This window comes from Ictidomys tridecemlineatus, chromosome 8 (genome assembly GCF_052094955.1).
Source record: "Ictidomys tridecemlineatus isolate mIctTri1 chromosome 8, mIctTri1.hap1, whole genome shotgun sequence".
In the NCBI taxonomy this organism is placed as follows: domain Eukaryota; kingdom Metazoa; phylum Chordata; class Mammalia; order Rodentia; family Sciuridae; genus Ictidomys; species Ictidomys tridecemlineatus.
The window spans coordinates 149,880,109-149,901,602 of NC_135484.1; the positions used below are offsets into that span (position 1 = coordinate 149,880,109).

The following is a 21,494-nucleotide window of genomic DNA, read 5'->3' on the forward strand; positions in this document are numbered from 1 at the left end:
ATATTAGTGAAAAATAGGGGAAAAAAGATCAATAGGAGTCAACATAGTCTGAAAATAAAGGCCACAAAAAGTAGTGAGACAATTGGGCACATATAAAGAAAAAATAATCTTTGTCTCTCTGTCCTACCATATAAAAATTATTCTAGGTGAATTTTAGATATATAGGAAGATGGGAAATATAAACATTCTAGATGCTAAATTTGAGAAGGTCTTTGAGACTTTAGGATGAGCAAAATTTTATTAAACAGTACATAAAACATTCTGATCATAAAAATATCAACAAATGGGTTGCACCAGAATTAAGAATTTCTGTTTGTTAAAATCATTACGTCAAGATTGAAAAATCAGCAACAGAAGGGGACACTGTATTTATGTTTATATATTCCACATGGAATTAGCATACAGAATTTACAAAACTTGTGCAAATCATTAAGAATAATATGAACCCCTCTTTATTAAAAACTGGGCAAAATTTGAACAAGCACCTACAGAAGAAGAAACAAACAAGTGGCTTCTCAAACATCCTAAAGAGGGCTTAATTATGGTCATTGAGAGAAATACAGATAAAGTCACAAAGTGATATTATTGCATACGTACCAGTGTCATCACACGTAATATCCTATAAACATAATCGTTTAATTATGGCAAACGGTTAAAGCCACTGATGGTGCCAAGTGTTGGAAAGGGTTTAGAGCACCTGCAGTCCCGTGTGCTGCTGGGAGGGAGGGTAATTGGATATAAATGCTGTGGACATTTGTCAATATCTATGCAAGCCAAATATATGATTGCCTTATGATCAAGAAATTCTCTACTTATTCACATATCCTCAAAAAGCATTTATTTATTCGCCAAAATATGGTAAGAATGTTCATAGCAGCTTTACAGACAATAGCTCAAGACTTTTTCCCCCTCTTTCCACATTTTTATGGATGCATCATAGTTGTACATAATGATGAGATTTATTTTACATATTTATACATGCACACAACATAGCAATATAATTTGGCCAATATCACTCCCCAGAACTTCCCCCCTCCCTCTGGTCCCTCTTTCCTCTCTCCGGTCCTTTTCCTCTACTGATCTCCCTTTGATTTTCATGAGACCTCCAATCCCCTCACCTTTCTTTTCCCTTTTCCTCTTTAGCTTCCGCATATGAGAGAAAACATTGACCCTTGACCTTTGGAGGTTTGCTTATTTTGCTTAACCTAATGTTCTCAAGTTCCATTCATTTTCCTGCAAATGACATCATCTCATTCTTCTCTGTGGCTGAATAAAACTATTGTGTGTTTTATTTATATACACCACATTTGCTTTATCCATTTATCTGTTGATGGACACTTAGGCTGGTTCCATAGTTTGGCTATTGTGAATTTTGCTGCTATAAACAGGGGTATGCATGTATCACTGTAGTGAGAAGGCTTTAATTCTTCAGGATAAATACCTGAATTGGTAGTATAGCTGGGTCATATGGTGTTTCCATGTCTAGTCTTTTGAGGACCCTCCATACTGATTTCCATAATGGTTGTATTAATTTACAATCCCACCAACGGTGTAAAAGTGTTCCTTTCTCTCCACACCCTCTCCAGCATGTGTTATTGTTTGTATTCTTGATGACCATCTGGACTAGTATGAATAGCTCAAAACTTATAAATACAAAAATGGACAGATTCAACAAATAGAGAACAGAAACTTTAGGCATGAGTGTGGTTTTATGAGGGGAATGTGGAAGAACAAAGATTCCAGGATGAACATCAGGTTTCTAACTTGGTAATCAAGTGGAAATGCGATGATATTGATTGCAATGTAAAGGGAAGCTGATGTTTGGGGAGAGGATAAGCTCCTCTTTAAGCTGTTGACTTTGAGATGGATGGGATCCCCAACCAAATGGAGATACTCAGAAGACATGAGGATATCTATCCCAGGAGAGAAATCTGGACCACATGCACATCAAAGTATATATGTGACTAAGTGTGTGTGTAAGTTATCCATTGTTATATGTAAGTTATGTATATATATATATATATATATATATATATATAACAATATATATATAGTTAAAATTAATAAGGTCCTTCACAGAGATTGTCAGACTGAGATGTTGAGAAGACACTGAATAATTAAATTGACATAGAAAGAAAAGCACAAGGAAAAAAAGTCACAAAAATTTACTAAATCATTCAAAATCGAAAAAATAATAATAATTGAGGGCTTAATATATGCCAATAACTATCTGAGACAGTGGATAGATCAGTAAACCAAACACAAAAATCCCTGCCCTCATGTAGCTTATATTCCATAGGGAAGAAACAACAATAAACAAAATATACAAATAAAATGTATGCTAGTTGGTCATAAAATACTATGGGGGAACAATAAAGTAGGAAAGGTAAACAGAGATATAGGTAGAATTTTAATTTTTTAAAAAATTTTCTATTGGGTCAACATAAATAAAATTACCATCTTCACGGGGTTTCTCTGAGCCACCCAGAGGGGGCCGGACGCCTGAGCCGCACTCCTGTCCCCAGGTGGAGCAGCTAAGGTATCTGCGCTCCTAAAACAACAGGAATGTTGCACTGGCCTTCAGCCAGCGGAGGCTCAGCGAGCAGGATAAAATTTCAGTGCAGATTTACGGGAAGTTGCCGGTGTTGGGAGTAAAAATCTGGTTTGGCCAGGTAACAGCGGAATCAGAAGGACACCTGGCACCAGGTCACCCAGCAGAGCTCAGCAATCCCTTGGCTTTCTGAGGACGTTTGGATTGGCCTCAAAGGGCACTCCAAAAATTGAACGGACAACTCTCAAGCAAGCAAGCTGCCTGAATTTACCTGCCCATCATCTTCTAAAGGAACAGACCTATTGAATTGGTGGCTTTTGGTTTCCAGCTGTGGATGCCTTTGACATTATGACCGTAGAGGATTCCACCGCAGCCATGAGCAGCGACCCAGCTGCAGCATCCTCGGCGAAGGTACCCGAGGGCGTGGCGGGCGCGCCCAACGAGGCCTCGCTGCTGTCGCTTATGGAACGCACCGGCTACAGCATGGTGCAGGAGAACGGGCAGCGCAAGTACGGCGGCCCGCCCCCCGGCTGGGAGGGCCCGCACCCGCAGCGCGGCTGCGAAGTCTTCGTGGGCAAGATCCCTCGCGACGTGTATGAGGACGAGCTGGTGCCCGTGTTCGAGACAGTGGGCCGCATCTACGAGCTGCGCCTCATGATGGACTTCGACAGCAAGAACCGTGGCTACGCCTTCGTCATGTACTGCCACAAGCACGAGGCCAAGCGCGCGGTGCGCGAGCTCAACAACTACGAGATCCGCCCGGGCCGCCTGCTGGGCGTGTGCTGCAGCGTGGACAACTGCCGCCTCTTCATCGGTGGCATCCCCAAGATGAAGAAGCGCGAAGAGATCCTGGAGGAGATCGCCAAGGTCACCGAGGGCGTGCTCGATGTGATCGTCTACGCCAGCGCGGCGGACAAGATGAAGAACCGCGGCTTCGCCTTCGTGGAGTACGAGAGCCACCGCGCCGCGGCCATGGCGCGCCGCAAGCTCATGCCCGGCCGCATCCAGCTGTGGGGCCACCAGATCGCCGTGGACTGGGCGGAGCCTGAGATCGACGTGGACGAGGACGTGATGGAAACCGTGAAGATCCTCTACGTGCGCAACCTCATGATCGAGACCACCGAGGACACCATCAAGAAGAGCTTTGGCCAGTTCAACCCCGGCTGCGTGGAGCGCGTCAAGAAGATCCGCGACTACGCCTTCGTGCACTTCACCAGCCGCGAGGACGCAGTGCACGCCATGAACAACCTCAACGGCACCGAGCTGGAGGGCTCGTGCCTGGAGGTCACGCTGGCCAAGCCGGTGGACAAGGAGCAGTACTCCCGCTACCAGAAGGCAGCCAAGGGCGGAGGCGCGGCGGAGGCGGCAGCTCAACAGCCCAGCTACGTGTATCCCTGCGACCCCTACACACTGGCCTACTACCCTACAATGCTGTCATCGGGCCCAACCGGGACTACTTCGTGAAAGCAGGCAGCATAAGAGGCCGAGGGCGAGGTGCAGCTGGCAACAGAGCCCCCGGACCCAGGGGTTCCTACCTCGGGGGATATTCTGCTGGCCGCGGTATATATAGCCGATATCATGAAGGGAAAGGAAAGCAGCAAGAAAAAGCATATGAACTTGTGCCGAATTTGGAAATCTCTGCTGTCAATCCAGTTGCCATTAAACCTGGTACAGTGGCCATCCCTGCCATCGGGGCCCAATATTCCATGTTTCAGGCAGCCCCAGCCCCTAAAATGATTGAAGATGGCAAGATCCACACAATGGAGCACATGATCAGCCCCATCGCTGTGCAGCCAGACCCAGCCAGTGCCGCCGCCGCTGCTGCTGCTGCAGCCGCCGCTGTCATTCCTGCAGTATTAACGCCGCCACCTTTCCAGGGCCGCCCCATCACCCCCGTGTACACGGTGGCTCCCAACGTTCCGAGAATCCCCACTGCCGGCATCTACGGGGCCAGTTACGTTCCATTTGCTGCACCGGCCACGGCCACCATCGCCACACTACAGAAGAACGCTGCCGCTGCCGCCGCCGCCGCCATGTACGGAGGGTACGCTGCAGGCTACATACCTCAGGCCTTCCCGGCTGCTGCTATTCAGGTCCCCATTCACGACGTCTACCAGACCTACTGAGGCCGGTGACAGGCGCAATGGCCAGCCACAGAGATCGCTGCAGGGACACTGCACAATTTATGAAGAAAGGACCATGTTGGAGTCGCGCACATGTGAACCGTGACCGTGAAGAATGTTATCGAATATCAAATGTCACCTGAAATATTTTATACACATGAAGTTTTCACCAGTTTTTTTTAAGACTGTCCTCAACGGAGCAGGCCTGTGTTCATACATTTCTCAGAGACTCGCAGGGGCCCGTGCCTTAATACATACCATCTTTTAAAAAAAAAAAACTTGTCCGCCGAATGACATTTGTATAGAGGTTTTGTGTCGTTCTGTTTTTTAAGGATCTATTTTCAGTATGAAGGTTATTTTCTTAACTTCTGCACTCCGGAGAGTTCTATTTTGTGGTACCTTCCATAGTAGACCAGCTAGCTGTTTAAAAAGCACCCTCGAGCAGCTGGAGGACTGTTTTGAAAAAAAAAATATATTCACTATTTAAAGATGCAAACAATCGTGCTTTAAAATACTACACCAAGCATTATTTTAAAGGGGATACTGGAAAGTGCAATTTTAATATGAGTCAAACCTCTGCTGTATTTCCGCTGGCATTAAGGGTTGACGGTGTTACCGTGTGTTACCATGATGCTTCTGTTTTTGAAAAGAAATCGGAACACTCAATCTCTCCTCAGGCCAACATGGAAATGACTCGTCACACTCTTGAGTCCAAACACTGGAAAGCTGTACCTGTCACCATTACCTTGGGTTGGTTCTCCATGTGCCTTGATTGTTAAACGTGCCCCTCCCATCCCGCCTCACCCCAGTCCCCATCCCGCCTCACCCCAGTCCCCATCCCTAGTCCAGCTTCAAAGTTTGGCAATTCTAGGAAGCATGAAGAACTCTATAGAGAAAACAACTGTGGCTTTTGTACTTCTCCCTGGGTTTTTAATGGGCTTCTTTGTTTTGTTGTACTGTTTTGTTTTGTTGTTTGGTTGGGGAGGTATTATCTTCTACATGTGCTCTTTTCAGTAGCAGAGTACGTGTAAGCACCGGGTTTTAATATTATGTTTGCATAAGACATCTTCGCATAGCTATTTAATTGTCCAGGATAAAACTTTAATTCCCTTTCTGATGTTTTAATTTTATTCCTTTTTGAAGTATGGGTTTTTAGAGACAAAGAATGTATGTTGTTGTGGACAAGATCCCAAAGATTCTTGTCAGCAGAAAGTTAAGCCTCTGGCTGCCTTATCATGTTTCATGCAAAATGCTGTAGTCACCGACGGTGTTGGGAACGTTATGCTTGTAGAAAAGGGCTTTTCCTCCTTAGCTGTGCACTCGGTGGCTGAGCTGAAGTGCGGCCCGCACATCCAGGAGGAGAGACCTGAAGGAGTTTTATAAAAGTTTGTAAATATCTTCTCATGCTGACTTTTTAGTCTTTTTATGTTGCTGAAGTTCACCGTATAGAGTTTAATGCCAAGTGAAACCATTTTATTTCAATGTTATTAAAAAGATTTGCTTTATTAGGAAGTAAATATATTGTTGCAGTGTTTTGTGCCTGTTTAAGGGCTTTTGTTTAGCAAAGTGAATGTAAAATACAGTAAAATGTTAAGATTGTCATCTCTTCTATGAACTACATCAACTTGGAATTTTGAAAAGGCTCTATCCAGGAAGTTCGGTGTGCAATAAGGTAGCAGATCCACAGTGGTGTTTTATGTCATGTTAGAGATTCATCAAATCATTCCATTCACTGTATTTCTGTTGATGGCTGAATTCTTATTTGTGGATTAATAATAGGATCATGCCCTTAGCAAATACTTTTAGTTGTTTTTTTTTTTTAATAAAGAGACTCCCAAATGCCTTCCCCCACCCATCTTGATGGGATGAGTTTTTATATATATAAGGAATATTTATTTAACTATTCTATAAAATTATTGAGTGCCTGCTAAGGCCTTTAAACATTCCTGACATTCCTTTCCATCATTCTTAAATGACATAAAGTGATAGTGCAATGTTCCTGATGAGGTACCCAGCAAGCTTCATCCAAACTCAGAATCTGTTGGAATGACTAATCCAACAAAATGCAATTTGGATCAGATCTTCATCCCTTGACTGTGTGAAAGAAGTACTCTCCTTCTGGTGAAGGATTGTCACAGAGGGTCACTGGATGAAACTCTGACCCAGTGCTCTTACTGTATTTTACATGTGCCTGTAAATTATTTGCAAAAAAGAAAAAGTTTTTTAACGGTATCTTAACATGGCAACTACCAAACTACCTTAAAAACAAACGTTGGTGACAGCCAGTTAAGTATCAGTGAGCCTTCTCTCTGTGGTCTTACCTGTTTCTATTGTTTGAAAACCATTTCATGTACACTACTGAGGTAAGTTTATAACTTGAAATGTGAACTTTTTATTTTTTAGGGGTTAAGAACAAACTACATAAATGTTTAAAAAAAAGTTTTAGAGTTCTGCTTCACGTGCTAGTAGTTTAGTTGTTACTTTTAGCTGCATTGTATTTGAAAAACTTTTTAGATCTTGCTCCATTTGCAGTACATTCTTAGGATGTATGTAGTAAATAAAGCTTTCTTTAAAGCAAAAAAAAAAAAAAAATTACCATCTTCACCATTTTTAAATGTACAATTCTGTGGTGTAGCAGTCTAAAGAACTTTTATGTTGTTGTTCAACCAGCCTCCAGAGCTCTTTGGATCTGACAAATTGAAACTCTATACCCATCGTATCACTCCCCATCCCCCGCCCTCCAGCCCCAGCAACCACCATTATATTTTCTGTCTTTATGAGTTGGACAGCTTTAGGTAACTCATGCAAGAGAAATCATACAGTGTTTTCCTTGTCACAGGCTTATTTTAGTTAGCACAATGTTCTCAAGGTTCATGTATGTTGTAGCATGTCAGAATTGTACCCCTTTGAAGGGTGACTAACATCCTATTGCCAGTGTACACCTGTTTTGTTTATTCATTCATCTGTCAGTGGACACTGGGGTTTGGTTGTTGAAAACAATTCTGCTATGCACATGGTGCTCAAGTACCTGGTCAACACCCTGCTCAATGCTTTGGGGTATATGTACAGAAGACAAATCACTGGATTGTATGGTAATTCTATTTCTAATTTTTAAAGAAACTCTTATACTGTTTTCCATAGTAATGACATCATTTTCTGTTTTTAGAAACAGTGCACAAGAATTCCAGTTTCTCCGCATCTCCGCCAGTACTTTTGTTTTAGCAGTTTTCAGTTTCAAAGAGGTTGTTGAACAGCCTTACTGAGTAGATAAAATTTCAGTAATGAGCGGAGACAAGTGAGGGAGTATTCTCCGTTCTTTTGGGAAAGCAGAGGTAAAAATAAAAGGAATGAGAGAAGAGGGAGGAACAAAACGAACGGTTGCCATGTAAACCAAGAGAGGAGAATGAGACATCAGCCACCAGTTAGAGAGAAAAATCAGTACCAAACATTGCTCAATGACCCGTCAACATTAAAATCACTGTAACCCTGACAAGATGCATTTCTGTGGAGTGTCATTAACACAAACCCCATCAGAGTGGACTGAGCCATTAGTAGGGTACATGCCCACGGAGAAAGTGTTGACAACAGTTTTTGAAGAGTTTGATGATTAAAGGGAAGAGAAAGGTATAGTGAGGTCTCTTGGGGCGCAAACAGGATTAAGAAAGCCTTTCTGTTTCCCGCTTTGTCTTTAAGGAAGAAACGTGTCGAGCCTGTAAAATGTTGATGAGAGGAAGCCAGTAGGGAGGGAGGGGTGGTGGTAGAGGATGTAGGACCCAGAGGGCAATCCGGGGAGTAGGGAAGTCTCTGGGAAGATCAGGGATTGAGATGCAAGCAAGAGTTAGCCTGTCATGGGAGGTGGATGCAGAGGTTGGCTGTGGGTGGAGGAATCTGGGTAGCACACATTTCATGACTTTCTGGTGATTTTTGTCTATATTTACTGTAAGGTAGGGCATGCTCACCTGCTCAGATGGACAGCAGGGATGGTGGGATTGGGTCTTTTAGACAAGAAGACAAAGAATGTGTGATCCTCCACAGAAGACCTGAGTAGAGAAAATGAAAGTCTTTGTGGGTACATTAAAAGTGCATTTGAGATCTGAGCCCATAGCCAAATGTTTATGCTACTTAATACAGCTATGTATTTTAGGAAAACAATTCAATGGATAACTTACACACACTTAATTGCACCTTCTGAAGAAAGCCTAGGCTGGTTCATGCATTCCTGACCTCTGGTTATCTCAAGACGTCTACCCACATTGCAAAAATAATGCCAAAGAGGAAAGAAACCAGGTCAGTAGGCTGGATCTTTTAAATTCTAACCAGGGCAGTAATAGAAATGACACCAGTGTACTGAAAAGACAGAGGAGTTCTTGGATTCACAATAAACATTTAAGATTTAAATGTGTCTTTACCAGTTGAGGAGCCGCAAGTAGGAAATTCTTCTGTTATCTTCGCTGCCTTAGGAATTTCTTGGTGAAAGACTGAACCAGCAATTACAAACTTTACAAATGAGGAGTACACATGTCCCCTGCCTGGTATCTGTTGTGATTGCCCTTTATTCAATCACCCACAGCTGGAGTAATTGGATCTTTAGGTACAGGTTAATGGGATAATTAGGCAAACACGATCAAACTTGTACACCAGGAGGAAATGGATGGCGGCTGTCTGGGAGCCTCCTGTTGTACCCTGTGCTCATGCAACCTGTTCTTCATTTCTATGGGCAATAAAGTAGGAGATGGATTAGCTGCAAGTGATTTCGTCTGTCTGTAAGTGAAAGTGTGGTTTGATTTAAGTGATTTTTTTTTTAAGAGGCAGCTACGGGAATAACTAGCTAGAGATGAAATGGATGAGATGCGTCTGCATCACAAAGAGCCAGTGTGGTTTGGCCCCAGTATTTCACGGAGTCCTTTGGATGCAATTTTGTCCCTAGTATATTAATAGGATGCTCATCCTGGAGGATGTTTTGTCACCGAGCTCAGAGGGGACATAGGGAATGACACGATTCCATGGAAGAATATAACTGGAAATATAGACTGAAGAGTGATCTCCCAGACAGGGTGAGGGTCATGAATCAGAAAAGCACAGGGAGTCTTCTACAGACTAATTTAATTTCATCTATTCTTCCATGTTCTTTTTTTTCTATCAGTTCTGATTTTCCAGAACTCTGTGTGATGACGAGTCTTGGGGAATGCACTGCCTGATTTTCCGTTGCCTTTCCAAAACTGGAGCATGACCATGTATCAGGGAAGAGCCACCAGGCATGACCTTTCTTAGTATGAGTCTGATTTTGAGCCCCGCACTGTCCTCCTTGGTTTCACAACTGGATCATGAGAGTCATCAGGGAGGGGTGTGTTTTCCAAGACTTGGAAGGCAGCCAGGGCAAGGTTTGCTGGGTTAACTTGCAGTTGCTTTTTTAGTTTTTCTGTTACCGTAAATTTGCCTGCTGCATACTGATGTATGGGACAGGAATATGCCTAGGGAAGGGAGTCTGATAACTGGCAAATGGGCAGCTACAGGCTCCGTTAAGGAAAGGTGCTGAGATATGGATATTACACCTGTCTAATTGTGTTTTGGAGCAAGATCTTGGCTAATCAAATGGGCAGCTACAGGCTCCGTTAAGGAAAGGTGCTGAGATATGGATATTACACCTGTCTAATTGTGTTTTGGAGCAAGATCTTGGCTAATCAATTTAATACTGTAGACGACATTCTCAAATTTGGCTCTGATAGGGTCCGTCTTACTTTCTTAAGCATGTAGCAAATTCAAGTAAGAACGTTTTATTATTTTAAAACTAATCCTTCCACTTTAGAATACTTTTAGAGTTCCCAGAATACAGATCATTCCTGTATATTTCATGCTCAGCTTCCCCTATTGACACTCACACAAGTAAATTCCACTGCTTACAATGAACCAATATTGATAATTTATTATTATTAAAATAAATCCATGTTTTATTCTGATTTCCCCCTTCTCCCATTCCAGGAGCCCACGCAGGTACCACCCAGGACACCACATCTACATTCAGCTGCATGGCTCCATTGGTCCCTCTTGGTTGCAACAGACTTTCAGCCTTGATTGTTTTTTATCGACCTTGATGGTTTTGATGATTGAGGGGAGCTGGTCAAGGGCTTCTTAGGATGTCCCTCAATTGAAACAGGTAAGAGTATCGTGTGGTTGCTCCCTCTTTGCCTCCCTCTCTCTCCCTCTCTCTCTCTCTCTCTCTCTCTCCACTTCCTGGTTCTGTGTCCTAAGCTGTTTTCCTCTCCATACCCTTCCACCATGATGTTCTGTCTCACCTTGGGCTGAGAGCAATGGAGTTGGCCATCTATGGATCGAGACCTCTGAAATCGTGAGCCTCAAACAATCTTTTCCCCTTCTTAAAAAAAAAAAAGAATGAATGAATAAATAAATAAATAGGTAAAAAAATGGCTATTGTTAACTAGTTCTAGAAGTCATATTGTAATATCAGGAAGCATAATTGAACTCAAAACTGACGATTGTCTAAAATTATTGTAATTAAATCATTTGCTTCCAAGCTCTTTGCTGGAGAAAATGATTCTTTTTAAAGGATGGAGGTTTGAGTGTCTTTCTAACTGCAGGTGGAGGCAGTGTTCTATTATAGAAGGTTGATGTTTCATTTAGATGTTGTGAAGGGAAATATGGGCAAAGCCAAGAACTGCTTGGAATGCTGGCTTTACTCTATTTTGTAAAAGAAGGCTATCTTCTAGTCCTGTGGCTTTTTTGATGGAAAAATGGAAGTGAGCCTCATATTGATGTAGCATATGTATCCCACTTCCAAGTGGCCCGACAACAAGTAGAGTCAACCCTGAGTTAACCAACAGGGCTCAGTCTCTTTGGATCAGACCCAGTGGCTCAGATTTACACATGTAACCAAGGTCCCACTTCTTATTTCTTGTGCTTTGTAGGGTTCTCCATTTCATCAGGTAATACCCAAAGAAAGGTTTGGCAGGGTATACCTGTGGAGGGCGACTTGTTAAATCAGGAAGAAGAAAGAGGGGTATAAGATAAGAAATGGGGGACAAAAGGTCAGAAGAGCCAGGCAGCCTCTTTACTTCGTAACCAAATCCCAGTATTTTACAGCAGAGGGAGACACGTAGCAGTGGTCATTAGCCATCCCAGGGAAGTGCCAACAGGCTGCGGAAGAAAGCACTAAGCAAGAAAAAATATGGAGGGGTTGCATGAAGGCAGAATAGGGTAGGATAGACTTGTTTCAGACCATTAGGAAATGTAATGGACCAGGGCAGAAGTGGAAACATAATCTTAGAGGAGAAGGAGTTTGGGTTGTGTGCAAAATAGAATTTCTCACTTTTGGTGGCATTATTGACATTTTGGACCAGATAATTCTGTTATGCAAGACTGTCCTGAGCGCTGTAGGGGTTTGAGCAGCATTCCTGGTCTCTGCCCACTAGATGCCAGTAGTACCCTGCCAATCGTGAGAACCAAAACTGTCTCCAGAGGTTGGCCAGTGTCCCTGGGGGAGGTTGGGGTGGGGGACAGAATCACACCCAGGTGAGAACCACTGGTCTAAAGACCTCTGAGCAAAACTGTTTGTGGACTCTTAGTTTTTAAGCATGTATTTAGTTCTTTCCATGTATACATATGCCAAGCAAAATGAGGATAATGATAATGTGTATATCAAATTTTTGTTTAAAGTGTTTAGCAAATAGGAAGTGCTCAATTAATTTTGGCCAAGATAATTTGATGCAAGGAGTAAATGTTACAATATATATAAGGGATCTGGAATATATATATATTTTTTTTCAATAAATATAATTAATTTCTTACAACTCCATTTTATATTTCAAATTGCTATTTAAAAGCTTGGTATGAGTACAGTGTGGTACAATTACTTTGACTAAAATAGCATTTTAAGTGCCAAGAGGAATATAAACAATGTTAACATGTATAACGAGTATGGGTCCTGAAAGATGAATATTACTATCAAATGTATATATTCATTATTTTTAATGATACACTCAATGTACAATTTTCAATTGCATAGTTTTTATGTGGTCACAAATATATTTTGAAAATTTCTAGGAGAGGAATGACAGATGAATAACTAACTTTTAAAGAAAAAAAGCAATTCTTTAAATTTAGTTGTAAATTTTTATATTCAACAAGCTGATCCTTTATAGGATTTACAGTATTTCTAATTCTATTCATTCTAATGAGAAATGTTGATCTTTCATGTTTGAGTTTGCATTTTCCTGACAACAGATGATGATGTTGATGTCTTTGGCCATTTGTATATTCTTTATTGTGAAGTGTCTGTTCAACTATTTTCACTACTTTTTATTGACTTATTTCTCTTCTTATGAGCTGAAAGAGATTTTCTTTTGAATTGTGGTAAAAAAACCTATAATTTAAGCTAATTTTAAGGGTACAGGTCAGTATTGTTAAGTGCATTCACAATGTTGTACAGAGAGTCTCCAGAACTTGTCTGTTCTTGAAAAGTCATTGAATTCATCCTCTGTTCTCTTCCCCAGCCTCTGGGAAATCAAAATTGCTAGTATTTTCTTCACCTACATGAATAAAATGATTTGTGCAATTTCTCTTCCTCCATTTTCTGAAAAAAAGTAAAATTAGGTATTTTTAATTCAATGAATATTTAATAGAATTCATCAGAGAATCCATCTGTATCTAAAGTTTTCCTTTTGTGAAGATTTTTGATAAATCATTCAATTTCTTTAATAGCTATAATGCTATTCTTCTTTTTCTTGTATTTATATTGGTAAATTTTATATTTAAAAAATTCATCTGCTTTCAAATTTGTTGGCATGAATTTATTTATAGTGTTGTCTTATTATCCTTTTAAAATCTTTGGAATCTATGATATAAATCCCTTTTTCTTTCTTAATGTCAGAAACTTATGTTCTGTTTCTTTTTGTCTCAATCTATGTATAGATATCAGTGTTGTTCTCTTTTAAAGAAATAGTTTTTTTGTTTGTTTTTGTACATTTTCTTTATTGTTTTCTATATTTTTATTTCATTGACTTTGTATTTACATTTATTATTTCCTTGCTTTTCCTTGTTCTAAATTCATCTTATGTTTTTATGGGTTCTTCAGGAATTTTGGGAAGTTAAACCTTCCTATGTTCTAATATGTGCATGGAAACCTCAGGATTTACTTTTAAAGACTGTTTCTCATATATGTTGCCATGTTCTTCTGTTGCTCATCACTTCAAAATATGTTTTAATCATCTCTGTAATGTTCTGTTTGACCCATGTGTTTTTTTAAGAAGTGTGCTAATTAATTCTCAGATATTCGAGAATTTTCTGTGGTTATCATATTATTGTTTTAAAATTATAAATTCTGTTTTTATTCTGGTCCAGCATATCACCTGACTTGGTGAATGTATCATGTAACATAAAAGAGCATCACAACCTGCAGTCGTTAAATACAGTAGTCTACGCATGTCATTTGGGTCAGGGTAGTTTCTAATGTTCTTATCTATGTCTTACCTATGTCTTCACTGATTTTGTTTGCTTAATGGTTTGACCAATTAATAACAGAAGGTTATTATTGCCTTTTCTGCTCTGTCAGTTGTTATTCAATATTTCGGGACTTTTAAATAATGCAGATACACACTTGTAGCTTTTTTATTTCTTCCTGTTGAATGCCCCCCCACCACTTTTTTAAATGAAATGTCCCTCTTTTTCTCTGGATTTTTTAAAAAAATTTTTAAATCTTGAAATCTATTTTGTCTGATGTCAATGTAGCCACCTGGGCTGCCTTCTGCTTATCATTTACATGATTTAGTTTCCCATACATTAATTTAAAGGCTCTATGGATTTCAGTAGTTAAAGGACTTTCTTTATAGGCAGCATTTACGTGCTTCTGTTTACGTCTGCTAGTTAATTTTTTGTTTGTTTTCTGCTCATCTTCTTGATTTTTCTTTCCTTTTCTGCCCATTTTCCATCTCTGTTTTGGAATATTCAAACATTTTAAAATATTTTAACTTACTTCTTCTTCTCTTCCTGATTTGACTCTATTTCTTTTTATTACTTTTTAATGGTTGCTTTGGGGGTTATTATGTGCATATTTAATCTTTTCTAGTCCATTTGGAACCACAATTGTACCATGTCATATAAATGAAGAAATCTAGGGAACAGATCCTTTTACTCATACCCACTCTTCTTTATGATCAAATTTTCATATTTTCTATGTATATTGACAGGCACAGCAAGTAAAAGTAATGCTATAACTTTGCCTTAGACATTTATATACAGTTTCAAGAGCTGAAAGTATTCTTTTATATTTATGCAGATAAATTACTATTTTGATCCCCTTTCTTCAACTTCTGAAGATTTTATTTTCTCTTTGGGAAAAATCTTTCTTTTGTATGAGGAAGTTCCTTTAGCATTTCTTGTAAAGCAGGACTGTTGGTAAAATATTCCCTTAGTTTCACTTTAAAAATATCGTTTCAGGGGCTGGGGTACTACATAAAAGTAAAATAAAGACTAAAAAAATTCCTCTTAAAAATACCTTTTAAAAAATAATTCTTTCCTATAAGATACTTTGTATGGGTATAAAATTATGTTTTGACTTCTTTAGTTACAGTCCTTAAAAAATGGGCCTCATTGTCTTCTGATGGGAAATATGTAATTATTTGTATCATTGATCTACACTAGTGTATCATTCCCCTCCTCCGCACCCCCGATCTTTTTGAAACTTTATCTTTGATGTATACAATTTGATTATGATATACTTAGGCATGAATTTCTTTCTTTTTTTTTAAGAGAGAGTGAGAGAGGGGAGAGAGAGAGAGAGAGAGAGAGAATTTTTAATATTTATTTTTTAGTTCTCGGCGGACACAACATCTTTGTATGTGGTGCTGAGGATCCAACCCGCGCCGCACACATGCCAGGCGAGCGCACTACCGCTTGAGCCACATCCCCAGCCCAAGGCATGAATTTCTTTAAAAATTTTTTTTATTTCTTTTTAAGTTATGCATGACAGTAGAATGTATTTCAACATACCACGTATACATGGAGTATAACTTCCCATTTTTGAGTTGTACATGATGTGGAGTTACACCTATCTTGTATTCACATATCAACATAGGAAAGTTATGTCTGATTTTAGGCATGAATTCCTTTGAAAGCATCCTGTTTGGATTTGCTGAGCTTCTTGAATTGTAAATTTGTGTCTTTTACCAAATTTGAGCAGTTTTTCACGATTATTTCTGCAAATATTATTTCTTGTCAATTTAGACCTAATGAGTCTGAAATTAAATGTATGCTACTATTTTTGATATTGTATCTCAGGTTTCCGAGGCCCACTTAATTTTGTTCATTTTTTTCTTCATGTTTTAGGTTGGATAACCTCTTTGAATAGCTTCAAGTTGACTAACTGTTCCTTTTGCATTTCCATCCTTATAATAAATGTATCAAATTAAGATATAATATTTTAAGTTCTTAAATTTCTTATCTTCAGAGATTTCCATTTTCTGCTGATATTTTCTACATTTTTATGTGTATAAAGAATCTCCTTCTTTGTACATTTTGATCATTATGCTAGCTGTTCTACACTCTGTAAGATTAATCTAATATTTTCATTGTCTGGTATTTTCTCATTGTCTTTCCCTTCAAGTTTTCAGTTTCTTTTTGTGTTGGGCGATTTTGGAATGTGTTGTAGACATTTTAATTTTTGTGTGTGTGTGTGTGGTCATTAGGTTCCATTATAATTCTCTGGAAAATATTCATGTTTCTATCTAACTTGACATTAATCCAGCTTGATTCAGATTGTAAGTTCTCTCTTATGTGGCTAGTAGTTTAGTTCTCAGTTTAGTTCTCAGATTTTGTTAGGAATTTTCAGGATTTCTGCTTAAGTTTTCAAATAAATTCTATTTCTCTACTGAAATTTCTGCATTTTATAATCTGAATCTTTTAGCCTTTTAATCACAAATATTTTACATTCTATATTTCATGGCTCTAGAATATTCCTTCACTTCTTTGGTCTATTTCTGCATATGTTTTCCCCCCTCATTTTTGTTTTCCAGCTTTTGTTCTGGGAATGCCTGGTGATTAGTTCTCAAATACACAACATTGTATAATGTTTTATAAACATTGCAAATATATGTGAGTCTATGAATGACATTATTTTCCTTCAGGCAGACTGTATGTTTTTCTTTGGACAGTATTAATGATACAGAAGGACTACTTTTTCCTGGGACTGAAGTGATCTGAAGCTGGGTTTCAGTCTCTGTGAAGGGTGGTTATTCTAATTAAACTGTTACAGTTATTTTTGAGAATCCCAACAAAACACCAGCTTATGTTTATCAAAAGCCTTGTCTTTAGTGGACCTGAAGCCCAGTTTTTATCTTCCTGGTCCTGTAAGATGGTTGCCATCTCTACTCACTTTCTCTCACCCACCACCCGCTGTTTCTTGATACCTTTCCAGTTTATCAGCTGCTGCCCATGAGCCTACAAACATTCCAATAGAAAAGGCAGCAATAAGTATTGGACTGATTCCCTGTGTTTCCTTTCTTTCCAGATTTGGCCCCTCATATCTTTGCTTGAACAACCTTATAGTTCTCCAATGTAATTAGATGTTTTCACTTTTTTTTCCCTAGACTTTTATAGGTGCTCTCAAAAAAGAAACTGTTTCTAAGAGATAAGTTTACCACTTTTGAAAGCAAAAACTTCTTGTGTCCACTATTATTTATTTATTCATTTATTTTGGTGGTGCTGGGGATGGAATTCAGGCCCTTGCACATGCTAAACAAGCACTCTACCACTGCACCACAATTCCAGTCCCTGAAGCAGAAATTTATTTATACCAAATTTTTATCCCCCAATATATTTTTATGTTTATTTTCTATCAATTCATTTCTTGAAATATAGGATCAGTGTGGTGAGTTAGTATTTAGAACCATAAGCTAGTAGATATCTAAATATCCTCATCTTTACCATTATCATCATCACCATCATCCTTCACAGAGTGGATCATATGTAAAAAATCCAAATTAATTTCTCCTCAATACAAAGCATTTTAGTGCAATATAGTACAATTTCGTACAATGTATAAATGTTGATATAGGAACTGTGAAAGAAATGATTAAAAGCAGATTGTAGGTGATATCATACTTCAAGGCAAAGAAGTGTGAACCTTATCCTTTCATGCATGTAGAGGCTTTTAGGCACAAAACAGGTCATCCATGGTGGCCACAGGACCTTTAGGAGAGCCACATTGAGATTTCCTATCATCTTTTTTGTGGGCATGCCTGGCATTTAGCGGGAGGGTGCCAGGGACCCAACTCCCTTTCAACGTGTAGGACTGATCCACATAATAAAGAATGTTTTTCTGTTTCTCTTGGAATTTTCAAATGTCCTTTTGGATATTCATTTACATTACAGCTGAACTCTCATGGCCTGAACCTTAAATGTAAAATGTACACTGTTTAATTTAATATAGATAAGATTCACCAGGAATGCAGCCACCATATAAATATAAGGAAGATTTTTCATTGCATTTTTTAGTATCTTTACCAACAGCTTTATATTAGTTAAGGAAATTAAGGCAGTACTGCTCACAGTATTTGTTCACCCACCTGAAGATCCACATTTGACTATATTGTCTGTTTACCCATTGAAATTCTCCACATAGGTACGAGCACTGGTCTGCTTCATTATCTCATCTGGGGTATTGCTGCCTGAGCATTTATATATTGAAACATATATTTTTTATCATAGATTATGTCTATTTTCTCTCATCCTTGTTACTTTGTGTTATTTTACTGATTTGTTGAAGTTCATTTGTGCCTTATAATATCTATAAATTTCACTTTAGCATAAAAATGCATTCCAAAGTAAATGGCACAAAGAGGAGGGGTTATGTCCCACAATGTCAGTGGTTCAGAGCATTGTTGTGAACTATGTTTTCATCTCATAAAATCATTCTTATTGCTCCACATCAAACATATCAACCATGGGTAAAACTAAAGGCAGGATGGCCAGCTGAGTGGCCATTAGGCTAGATCATGCAAGATAAAATTCTGGGCAAGTCAGTGAGTGTGGAGATGGCGGAAGAGATGGACTGGGAAGCCGTGGAGAAACTACAGTTGCAAAGTACATTGCAGTTGGAGCAAACCCAAATTGGCAAAATGTTTCATTTTATATATATATATATGAAAGCCCATATTTTGACTAAGCTTACATTTTCTGATATCTAGAAACATGATCATATAAGCCAGATTTGTTATTTTTCTATTTCTATAGAAACTTATCCTATCCTCAGATGTTATCTACAGACTCCCAAAACATTAAGATGAAACAAACAAAACCCTGATACAGTATTTTCTCAATAAAACATTGTATCCTTTTATGTCCCTGTAAAAATCCATGGTTAATACCACCAGCGTCTGACTCCCTAGTCCCCCAGGCTGAAAATCAAAGTTTCATCTTTCTCTCATGATTAGCATTAATTTTCACCAATCTACTCTGGGTATTCCTCAAAAATGCCCCTTGTGTATCTTGCTTGTCTCCGTATTGTCCTCACCATCTCCTACTTAGCCTTTTTGAAAAACTTTTTCCTCCAATATTAGCTGCCTGTAGATTTTACAATCAACTGGTTCTGTACATTGCTGCAGAGATGTTCAGAACCTGTCTAGTCAGGATCCCCCTTTTTAGCATAAACTAGGCAGTGCACGCTTCCCAACTTCCTTTATGACATTATCCAATTTAAAGTTGGTTCTGAAACAATTTGGATCCTACCCTCGAAGGATTCCTCCTCTTTGTCCAGTCTCTGCTCTCCTCCTAGTGGCTTGGTTTGGGTTCCCCAAGCACCCGGTGGAAAATCCGTTTTGTTTTCTTCTTTCTGCATTTCAGAAGCTTAACACTGGGTTTGTTTTCCTTTACCAATAGTAGACTAGAAAGGGTGGTCACTGCACTGTTGGTCACGAGAGTCATTGCTCATGATACCAAGTTATTACCAGGTGAAAATGAAATATAACTTGTGTTTTTTGATCTCCTGTTCTTTTCTAGGACAAAAAAAATTCTTAAGTCTGACAACTGTCTATTTTCCCCAAATCAGTCAAAAGTAGTAAATGGTAAATTATCCAGGCTAAACAGATTGTGGTCCTCAACAAAGCCGATAAAATGTGTTTAGCTTAATCAACTATTATTGGAAATGAGAATCATTTTCAAATTGCTCCAAAGGAAAACAAACCAACAAACTTGTAAACATGTACTTGGCATGGAAATTCAGCTTCACTGAACTGAAATTTTAAAGAGAGGGAGAGAGTGAAAGAGAGCAGAGTGAAGAGCATGTTTGACGAGGGCTGCAAAATCTACATGTCAGCAACGATAAACTTGTTATTTAATAAGGTTAATAATAGATAAAGTCCCCTAAAGATGAATTGTTATCACAGTTGACGACCGTTTTATTAAAATGTTAATGGCCTGAGGCAAAAGCAAACTGTTCTCTTAGTCTGCCAGAAGAACTGCCTTTTCAGGAATTCTCATACCCCACAGCAAGTGGGATTCAGCAAGTCAGAAGAACCATATTTGAAAGTTGGACTGGATGCGGCTCCCAAGATCCTAACTCGACTTGACTCGACTACAGATATGTTTCACATACTCGATTGCGGTCAGACTTCTTCCTCTTACCAGCAAAACATATGACACTGACTTTTGCATATGACACCTATTGAAAGAAGTTCTTATAGATAAGTTTCTGTTTTTTTCTTCAAAGTTGAAGGAAACAACTAAGGAGATTTTTTTCCCTCCTTACCTTACCTCCATGCATATAATGAGCAAGCCAAGGGCAATCTAGGAAATGCATATGCCTACAACTATAATGCATCTTTTTCATGATGCCTAGAGAAGGGTGTGGGGAGGGAGAGAGAGGGGCATTCAGCATTTCTCCAAGGACAATCAAGTGAGTCACCTCAAAGCTGTGTATATATGTGATTCGTAACCCACGACTGGAACATCAAAGGATCTCTATGATGCTGCCATCAAAAAGGAAACAGTTCACATTCTATTCTTTCTTATCAACATTTCCCATGGTTTTTCCTATATAACTGCACGTATATGTAGTGTATGTACATCAATGAAAAAATATTGGAAATCCTGAATATATCACGATATTGACCATGTAATATATTATGTCTCTGAAAGAGGACCGGTAAGCCATTTTCATTTTCTGTTACAGAATCAGTGATTTTAAATTCAAATTGATGGCTGGTTGCAAAGAAGATGGAATTGACAGCTATGAAAATCTGTCATGTGAGCATACATGGGGCATGGGTTGAGGGGCAGAAAAGACTTGGCAGCAACTAATCAAGAGAGAGCGACTGCACACCCAGGACTTGCCATACTAGAGTTGAAAGACACAAATCCAATAATAGAGAAAAGCAAAAACCGTCATAAATCCTAATATGAAAAAAAAATTGAAAATCCAAGATATTTCCAGACCTAAGTAGAAGTAAATAGCCTATAAAACCATAAGTTATGATCAGTCCTAGCAAGATGGACCTGCTAACATGGGATCTTGTTTTAAGTTCCCTATAGATGGGAGAGAAGGGGGGTGGGGGAAGAGATTTTGAGTTTATAGATGTTAATCTGTATTTACAATGGCAACAACTTATTGTCTGTCTGCTGATTCTAAAACTAGTGCATTGCTTTAAAAATACGAGGAGTTTAATTATATTTTTTGTCACTGAATAATATTTTGTATTTTTTCAAACTAATAAATGCAATAATACACACTAGTGTGAAAAGAAAAGCTAGGGTCATGGTGTTTTTCAGCTTCCCCCATCAAAAGGCAAAACCAACTTCTTGGTCTCTTCCTCCCT

At 39.0% G+C, this 21,494-nt stretch overlaps 1 pseudogene; it reads left to right on the forward strand.

The window, feature by feature from the left end:
• Nucleotides 1-2,474: 2,474 nt before the first annotated feature.
• LOC144364708 (RNA-binding protein 47 pseudogene) lies at nucleotides 2,475-6,525 on the forward strand (annotated as a pseudogene).
• The last annotated feature ends 14,969 nt before the right edge of the window (nucleotides 6,526-21,494 follow it).